This window comes from Nycticebus coucang, chromosome 9, assembly GCF_027406575.1.
Source record: "Nycticebus coucang isolate mNycCou1 chromosome 9, mNycCou1.pri, whole genome shotgun sequence".
Classification (NCBI taxonomy): domain Eukaryota; kingdom Metazoa; phylum Chordata; class Mammalia; order Primates; family Lorisidae; genus Nycticebus; species Nycticebus coucang.
In genome coordinates, this window is record NC_069788.1 from 98543545 (window position 1) to 98553714 (window position 10170).

At 38.8% G+C, this 10170-nt stretch overlaps 1 non-coding gene and 1 pseudogene across 1 annotated transcript; both read right to left on the minus strand.

Moving 5' to 3' along the window:
- Positions 1-1677: 1677 nt before the first annotated feature.
- On the minus strand, positions 1678-1768 carry LOC128595234 (uncharacterized; annotated as a pseudogene).
- A 6845-nt stretch (positions 1769-8613) lies between these two features.
- On the minus strand, positions 8614-8730 carry LOC128595233 (small nucleolar RNA SNORA26). The gene has a single exon (XR_008382879.1). It is a non-coding gene; the product is annotated as a small nucleolar RNA SNORA26 (small nucleolar RNA).
- Positions 8731-10170: the final 1440 nt, after the last annotated feature.

Here is a 10170-nt window from a genome sequence, read left to right on the forward strand (position 1 = left end):
ACTTGACAATTGTGAAATGAGCTGCAATAAGCATTCAGGTGCAAGTGTCTTTGCGGTAAAATGATTTTTTTACTTCTAGGTAGATACCTGATAATTAGATTCCAGGATCAAATGGAAGGTTGACTTTTAGAGTCTTTGAGAATTCTTCATGCGTCTTTTTTTTGTATTAGTTTGCAATCCCATCAGCAGTGTTCCCCTCTCTCCACATACATGCCAGCGTCTATATATAGATTTGGGACTTTCTGATGTGGGCTAATATCACTGGAGTTAGGTCATATCTCAGAGTGTATCTGATTTTCTTCTGTCTGATGATTGGAGATGATGAGCATATTTTTATAGTTTTAATTTACAAATCTTGCAATATATGTATTTGTGTGTATAGGCCCTCCAACATATAGGGATATTTGTAATTATTTACACTACAACTGGGTAATTTATAGAGAAACGATATCTATTTGTTCAGGTCTAGAGGTTAAGAAGTTGAAAGTTGAGAAGTCATATCTGGGAAAGGCCTTATTACTTGTAAGGACTTTCTGTAGAGTCCCCAGAGAAGACAGGTATTACCTGATGAGGGTTGGGCATGCTTGCTCCTCTTTCTTTTCCTCTTCTTATAAAACTACCACTCTCATTCCCATGATACCCAGTTCATCTATTAATCTGTGAATAGATTAATACATTCATGAGGGAAAAACCTTCATAATCCCATCACATTTTGAAACTGCCCTGTTGGAGGTTAAATTTCAACATGCATTTTGGTGAGGACGAATATTCAAGCCATAGCATTGTACCACTGAACCCCCAAATTCCTGTATTTCTTATGTACAAATTCATCATTCCAACCCCATTGCCCTTAAGTCTTATCTCCTTCTGGCATCAACTCAAAAGTCTAAAGTCCAGAGTCTCAACTGTTAGTACATGAAATCAAAACAAGTTATCTCCTTCTGCTGTCTGGAGGAATAGCATCTGGCTCCCTTCTATCCATGCTAATCTCTTTAACAAATGTTCACTGGATTGCACCCTTGTTTCCCTTTCTTTGAACTTACTTTTTTAGGCTTTGCATGCCTTGGCTGAGAGTTTTCCAAATGTTCCTTCTTGGCTTCCTTTGTTCCTAATTGTCAGCCTAAGCTGCCCAAAGTAACCATGTATCTCCTTCCATAGTTTGCTTAGAAATTTCTTCTGCCAGATCCCTTAGTTCATCACTTTCAATTGTGGCTTTTCCACAAAGGCCCCAAGCATGGACATAGTCCATGCCAAGTTCTTCATCAATTTATAACAAGGATTGGCTTTATACTTATTTTTAATACCTATTCCTTAGTTCTGTCTGAAACTTCATCAGAATGGCCTTTACTGTCCATATTTTTATTAGCATTCTGGTCATAAACATTTAATGAAACTCTATAGAATCCCAGACTTTCCTTGGTTTTCTTGTCCTTTAGACCCTGACAAGAGTCTAAGCCTTTTTCTAGCTTGCTCCTCCAAATTTATCCAACCTCTGCCCATTACCCAGTTCCAAAGCCACTTCCATATTTCTGCTCCGTACAAAACTTATATTAAAATGTATTCCCCAACGTGGCAATGTTTGAGAGGTTATTGAGTTATGAAGGTTCTGTCCTCATAAATAGATTAACCCATTAATGGGTATTCATTATCTCAAACAATCTCACATTTTTTTTTTTCAGCTGCGACTCCAGACAGGATCCAAAGAGGAGTTTTAAAAAACTCTTCTCTGGAGAGGGTGGAGCAAGATGGCGGCTGAGTAACAGCTTCCTTGCATCTGGGCACCGTTAGTCTGGGGAGATAGGACTCCAGGCATCTCTGGCTGGTGGGATCTGCCTATCACTACTCCTATGAGGATACAGAGAGTCAGTGAGAGACTTCTGGACCCAAAGAGGAGGACTAAAACAGTGGAAAACCAGCAAGTGGTCACGTGTGTTCAATCCGTCTAAACCCACCCACAACTGTAAGTTCAGTAGCAGTGAGACTGCAAACCAGAAAGGCCTTACCTGTGAACTGTTTTGGTGTCCTTGGACTTGGCACTGAGTTGAACTGCCTTGGGGAGGGCCTGAGCGGGAGTGCGGAGAACTTTGCCCATTGTCTAGGGCCCCAGTCTGAGCCGCTGAGCCAGACGGAGCTAATAGTGTTTGGCAGTGGGTCACATGGAACCATTGTCAGTGATCTGCCCCGGCAAGCTCCGCCCTCAGGGTCGCAGAGCTAGAAACGGGTGGGAGCCGGTAACCCAGCAACCAAGTAGCCTAAGGGTGGGGTCTGAGCCGCCTTGCAGCCCTAACCCTCGGGGGCAGAGTGAGACCGGTTCTGGCACACTGGGTAAGTGGATAGCCACTTCAGCAGTGATTCCAGCGAGAACGGTGGGAAAGATTCTGCTCAGAAAGTTTACAAGTTCAAAGTGCCTTTAAGTGGTCTGAAGAGAGATTTAGGGTGTCTACCTGCTGGGGCTTGAGAAATCAGCAGCCTCCAGTCGTATCAGAACTGTGATTAACATCTCATACCCCAGAAGACCACGTGTTGCCCAGACAATATTCAATAACATATAAAAACTGCTTTGTTTTTGGTTGTGTATTTTTTTCTTTTTTTTTTTTTGGTTGTTTTTTTTTGTTTATTTTGACATTGTTGATGTTCTTTTGTTTTTTAATTTCAATCTTTTCCATACAGATCCCTTTTTCTTTCTCAATTTTTCTAGTTTAATTATAATTTCCCATTGCTGCCTTTTTTAATAACTAGAACTTCATTTTTGCTAGTGTTTCTACCGCTATCATTTGGTTTTTTACCCAATTTTATCCCCGTAAAGTTTTCTGTTTGCTTGTTTTGGTTTGATTTATACCATTTTTGTCTTTCCTCTCTACTTGGTGGAGGTGGGGTACTGTGTCTGATCAGGTTAGCAAAGACCTGTTGACCTCAAGGGAACCACCCAACTGGGCACCCTCAGAAGGTGGGATTTTTTTAAGGTTGGGTCAAAGTACCCTACTGTACACCTATATTGCTCTGTCTCCCTCTTTCTATGCCTCTCTTCTTTTTGTCAATATTCCTTATACCTACCCCCTCTCCTTTCTCTATCTTTCTTTTTTTTTCTTATCACTGGGTCCTCCTTTCTTTCATCCCTTTTTTGATCTTCAACCTTCTCACCCTTCTGGTCCTGTAACCCTTAGTCCACAGGCACAAGAACTTAAAGAGCAAGAGGAAGTGAAAGGAAAATTAGGGCAAGGAAACAGATAAAAGAAATCACTCATGAGGAAGAATCAGCAGAAAACTCCAGGCAACATGAAGAACCAGTCTAGAACAACACTACCAAGGGACCATGAGGTAGCTACTGCAGAGGATTCCACCTGTAAAGAAATGTTAGGAATGACAGAAAGGGAATTAAGAATACACATGTTGAAAACAATGAAAGAAATGATGGAAACAATGAAGGAAATTGCTAATAAAGTGGAAAATAACTAAAAGGAAATCCAAAAACAGAATCAAATAAGAGATGAACGATATGAAGAATATAAAAAGGATATAGCAGAGCTAAAGGAACTGAAACAGTAAACTAGGGAACTTAAAGATGCAATGGAAGGTATCAGCAACAGGTTAGACCATGCAGAAGAGAGAATTTCAGAGGTAGAAGACAAAGTTCTTGAGATAACTCAGACAGTAAAAGAGGCAGAAAAGAAGAGAGAGAAAGCAAAACGTTCACTGTCAGAATTATGGGACTTTATGAAGCATTCCAACATACAAGTTATAGGAATTCCAGAAGGGGAAGAAGAATGCCCCAGAGGAATGGAAGCCATACTAGAGAATATTATAAAAGAAAATTTCCCAAACATCACCAAAGATTCTGACACACTGCTTTCAGAGGGATATCGGACCCCAGGTCGCCTCAACTCTAACCGAGCTTCTCCAAGACACATTGTGATGAACCTGTCCAAAGTCAAGACAAAAGAAAAGATTCTGCAAGCTGCCAGGAGTAAGTGCCAGTTGACCTACAGGGGCAAATCCATCAGAGTGACCGCAGACTTCTCTAATGACACTTTCCGAGCAAGAAGACAATGGTTATCTACCTTTAATCTACTCAAACAGAACAATTTTCAGCCCAGAATTCTGTACCCTGCTAAGCTAAGCTTCAAAATTGACGGAGAAATCAAATCATTTACAGATATACAAACATTGAGGAAATTCACCACAACAAGACCAGCTCTACAGGAAATACTTCAACCTGTTCTGCACACTGACCACCACAATGGATCAGCAGCAAAGTAAGAACTCAGAAATCAAAGGACAGAACCTAACATCCACACTGATGCAAAAGATAAAACTAAGCAATGGACTCTCACAAAATAAGATGAATAGAATACTACCACACTTATCAATTATCTCAATAAATGTTAATGGCTTGAATTCCCCACTGAAGAGACATAGATTGGCTGACTGGATTAAAAAACACAAGCCATCCATTTGCTGTCTGCAAGAAACACACCTGGCTTCAAAAGACAAATTAAAGCTCCGAGTCAAGGGTTGGAAGATAATTTTTCAGGCAAATGGAATTCAGAAGAAAAGAGGAGTTGCAATCTTATTTTCAGATACATGTGGATTTAAAGCAACTAAAGTCAAAAAAGACAAAGATGGTCACTTTATATTGGTCAAGGGAAAAATACAGCAAGAAGACATTTCAATTCTAAATATTTATGCACCCAATTTAAATGCTCCCAGATTCTTGAAGCAGACCTTACTCAGTCTGAGCAATATGATATCTGATAACACCATCGTAACAGGGGACTTTAACACTCCTCTTACACAGCTGGACAGATCCTCTAAACAGAAATTAAACAAAGATATAAGAGATTTAAATGAGACCCTAGAACAACTATGCTTGATAGACGCATATAGAACACTCCACCCCAAAGATAAAGAATATACATTCTTCTCATCACCCCATGGAACATTCTCCAAAATTGATCATATCCTGGGACACAGAACAAATATTAACAGAATCCAAAGAATTGAAATTTTACCTTGTATCTTCTCAGACCATAAGGCACTAAAGGTGGAGCTCAACTCTAACAAAAATGCTCAAGCCCACCCAAAGGCATGGAAATTAAACAATCTTCTGTTGAATAACAGATGGGTGCAGGAAGAAATAAAACAGGAAATCATTAACTTCCTTGAGCATAACAACAATGAAGACACAAGCTACCAAAACCTGTGGGATACTGCAAAAGCAGTTTTGAGAGGAAAATTCATCGCTTTAGATGCCTACATTCGAAAAACATAAAGAGAGCACATCAAGAATCTCACAAGAGATCTTATGGAATTGGAAAAAGAAGAACAATCTAAGCCTAAACTCAGTAGAAGAAAAGAAATGTCCAAAATCAAATCAGAGATCAATGAAATTGAAAACAAAAGAATCATTCAGAAAATTAATGAAACAAGGAGCTGGTTTTTTGAAAAAATAAATAAAATAGATAAACCATTAGCCAGACTAACTAGAAATAGAAAAGTAAAATCTCTAGTAACCTCAATCAGAAATGATAAAGGGGAAATAACAACTGATCCCACAGAGATACAAGAGATCATCTCTGAATACTACCAGAAACTCTATGCCCAGAAATTTGACAATGTGAAGGAAATGGATAAATATTTGGAATCACACCCTCTCCCTAGACTTAGCCAGGAAGAAATAGACCTCCTGAACAGACCAATTTCAAGCACTGAGATCAAAGAAACAATAAAAAAGCTTCCAACCAAAAAATGCCCTGGTCCAGATGGCTTTACTCCAGAATTCTATCAAACCTTCAAGGAAGAGCTTATTCCTGTACTGCAGAAATTATTCCAAAAAACTGAGGAAAAAACTGAGGAAGAATCTTCCCCAACACATTCTATGAAGCAAACATCACCCTGATATCAAAACCAGGGAAAGACCCAAACAAAAGGAGAACTTCAGACCAATCTCACTCAAGAATATAGAAGGAAAAATTCTCAACAAAATCCTAGCCAATAGATTACAGCTTATCATCAAAAAAGTCATTCATCGGGCGGCGCCTGTGGCTCAGTGAGTAGGGCGCTGGCTCCATATGCCGAGGGTGGCGGGTTCAAACCCAGCCCCGGCCAAACTGCAACAACAAAAGAAAAATAGCCAGGCGTTGTGGCAGGCACCTGTAGTCCCAGCTGCTCGGGAGGCTGAGGCAAGAGAATCGCGTAAGCCCAAGAGTTAGAGGTTGCTGTGAGCTGTGTGATGCCACGGCACTCTACCCGAGGGCAGTACAGTGAGACTCTGTCTCTACAAAAAAAAAAAAGAAAAAGTCATTCATCATGATCAAGTAGGCTTCATCCCAGGGATGCAAGGCTGGTTTAACATACGCAAGTCCATAAACGTTATCCACCATATTAACAGAGGCAAAAATAAAGATCACATGATCCTCTCAATAGATGCAGAAAAAGCATTTGATAAAATCCAGCATCCTTTTCTAACTAGAACACTGAAGAGTATAGGCATAGGTGGCACATTTCTAAAACTGATTGAAGCTATCTATGACAAACCCACAGCCAATATTTTACTGAATGGAGTAAAACTCAAAGCTTTTCCTCTTAGAACTGGAACCAGACAAGGTTGTCCTCTGTCACCTTTACTGTTCAACATAGTGCTGGAAGTTCTAGCCAATACAATTAGGCAAGACAAGGAAATAAAGGGAATCCGAATGGGAGCAGAGGAGGTCAAACTCTCCCTCTTTGCTGACGACATGATCTTATACTTAGAGAACCCCAAAGACTCAACCACAAGACTCCTAGAAGTCATCAAAAAATACAGTAATGTTTCAGGATATAAAATCAATGTCCACAAGTCAGTAGCCTTTGTATACACCAATAACAGTCAAGATGAGAAGCTAATTAAGGACACAACTCCCTTCACCATAGTTTCAAAGAAAATGAAATACCTAGGAGTATACCTAACGAAGGAGGTGAAGGACCTCTATAAAGAAAACTATGAACTCCTAAGAAAGGAAATAGCAGAGGATATTAACAAATGGAAGAACATACCATGCTCATGGATGGGAAGAATCAACATTGTTAAAATGTCTATACTTCCCAAAGCAATCTACCTATTCAATGCCGTTCCTATCAAAGTACCTACATCGTACTTTCAAGATTTGGAAAAAATGATTCTGCGTTTTGTATGGAACCAGAAAAAACCCTGTATAGCTAAGGCAGTTCTTAGTAATAAAAATAAAGCTGGGGGCATCAGCATACCAGATTTTAGTCTGTACTACAAAGCCATAGTGGTCAAGACAGCATGGTACTGGCACAAAAACAGAGACATAGACACTTGGAATCGAATGGAAAACCAAGAAATGAAACTAACATCTTACAACCACCTAATCTTTGATAAACCAAACAAGAATTTACCTTGGGGGAAAGACTCCCTATTCAATAAATGGTGTTGGGAGAACTGGACGTCTACATGTAAAAGACTGAAACTGGACCCACACTTTTCTCCACTCACAAAAATTGATTCAAGATGGATAAAGGACTTAAATTTAAGGCATGAAACAATAAAAATCCTCAAAGAAAGCATAGGAAAAACACTGGAAGATATTGGCCTGGGGGAAGACTTCATGAAGAAGACTGCCATGGCAATTGCAACAACAACAAAAATAAACAAATGGGACTTCATTAAACTGAAAAGCTTCTGTACAGCTAAGGAAACAATAACCAAAGCGAAGAGACAACCTACACAATGGGAAAGGATATTTGCATATTTTCAATCAGACAAAAGCTTGATAACTAGGATCTATAGAGAACTCAAATTAATCCACATGAAAAAGGCCAACAATCCCATATATCAGTGGGCAAGAGGCATGAATAGAACTTTCTCTAAAGATGACAGACGAATGGCTAACAAACACATGAAAAAATGTTCATCATCTCTATATATTAGAGAAATGCAAATCAAAACAACTCTGAGATATCCTCTAACCCCAGTGAGAATGGCCCACATCACAAAATCTCAAAACTGCAGATGCTGGCGTGGATGTGGAGAGAAGGGAACACTTTTACACTGCTGGTGGGACTGCAAACTAGTACAACCTTTCTGGAAGGAAGTATGGAGAAACCTCAAAGCACTCAAGCTAGATCTCCCATTTGATCCTGCAATCCCATTACTGGGCATCTACCCAGAAGGAAAAAAATCCTTTTATCATAAGGACACTTGTACTAGACTGTTTCTTGCAGCTCAATTTACAATCGCCAAAATGTGGAAACAGCCTAAATGCCCACCAACCCAGGAATGGATTAACAAGCTGTGGTATATGTATACCATGGAATACTATTCAGCCATTAAAAAAAATGGAGACTTTACATCCTTCGTATTAACCTGAATGGAAGTGGAAGACATTATTCTTAGTAAAGCATCACAAGAATGGAGAAGCATGAATCCTATGTACTCAATCTTGATATGAGGACAGTTAATGACAATTAAGGTTATGGAGGGGGAAGCAGAAAGAGGGATGGAGGGAGGGTGGTGGGGCCTTAGTGTGTGTCACACTTCATGGGGGCAAGACATGATTGCAAGAGGGACTTTACCTAACAATTGCAATCAGTGTAACTGGCTTATTGTACCCTCAATGAATCCCCAACAATAAAAAAAAAAAAAAAAAACTCTTCTCTAGGTTTTATGGAGATTTACTTTTCCCCTCTGTGTTAGCCTCTTAAAGCACGGCATCAACCTTAAAACAACAACCTCACTTTTGATACTAATTTCCTGTCCTACTCCATTTTCTATTACTTATAACAGAATACCTAGAACTAGATAATTTATAAAGAAACAAAATTTATTTCTTACAATTATGGAAGCCAGGAAGTTCCAGATTGAAGGGCTTAGTCTGGTGAGGGCCTTCTTGCTGGTGGACACTCTCTGCAGAGTTCTTGAGGCAGCACAGGGTATCACATGGCTAAGAAGTTGAGTTCAGGTCTTTTATCCTCTTCTTATAAAGAAACCAATCCACTTCCATGATAACCCACTAGCATATTAACCCACTAATGGTTTAATCCATTTTTGAGGACAGACACCGCATGTCCCAACAACCTCTTAAATACTGCCATATTGGGGAATAAATTTTAATATAATTTTTTTAGGGACAAATATTAAACCAATACCATAGTCCTTCTTTATGGAATGTCCCTAGATATCCCTGGATTAGCTACAGTTTATCTTCAAATAGTATTCTTAAGAAGAGAACATATTCCTTGATTTCTAGTAAGTACAAGACTCTCTATAGGGTTAGCAGTTACAGGAAAGCTTGACTCACTGTGGAATTCATGTGTGACAGAATTTTAGCTGAATATCTAATTGATGTCACTCTATTTTCTCATGGCATCAAATACATGATATGCATGTAATGCTTCCCATGTTTACAGCCTGTGCTTGTCCTGGGCCATGATATTCTCTTCAATATCATTCTCATTTTACTTTGAATCTAGACAGGTAAGCATTCAAATTGTTTTTTAATAGATTTAATCTTTATTAGAATGGTTAAACTGGTTGAGCTTGTAGATAAACATTTTGAGAATTTCAGGTCAAGTATATGAAATAAGACTTTTCAAATCAAAGACATCACAATTTGCTAACCAATGCATTAGAAAAAGTAGCTAAAAATGTGATATACAACTGTAATGTAAATGGAAGTATACTAAAGCATTTCTTTTTTTTTTTTTTAGGGACCCAGGGATGCCAGCACCCTAAATTTTCCAAATAGAGAGTGAAGGGTGCGGCCTCTCCCAATAATCCTCACAGGCTTTTTTTTTTTTTTTAATTACCTTTTATTAAATCACAACTGTATACATTTATGGGTTACAATGTGATAATTTGATATACAAAGTGGAATGCTTAAATCAAACTGATTGGCATAACCATCACCTCATTTACTTAATTTTTGTGGTAAGACATTTATAATTTGCACTTAATTGTTTTGAAATGTACCTTTGCATGGTGCACATTAAGTGAGATCCCACCAAATACCTCCCCTCTTCCCTCTACTTGCCCTCCCCCTCAGTACCCTCCTTCTTGCTGGACTATATCTGTGTTTCATCATTCATATGAATGTGTAAGTGATTATGTATTGGTTTCATAATAGTATTGAGTACATTGGATACTTTCTTTCTTTTTCTTTTTTTTTTTTT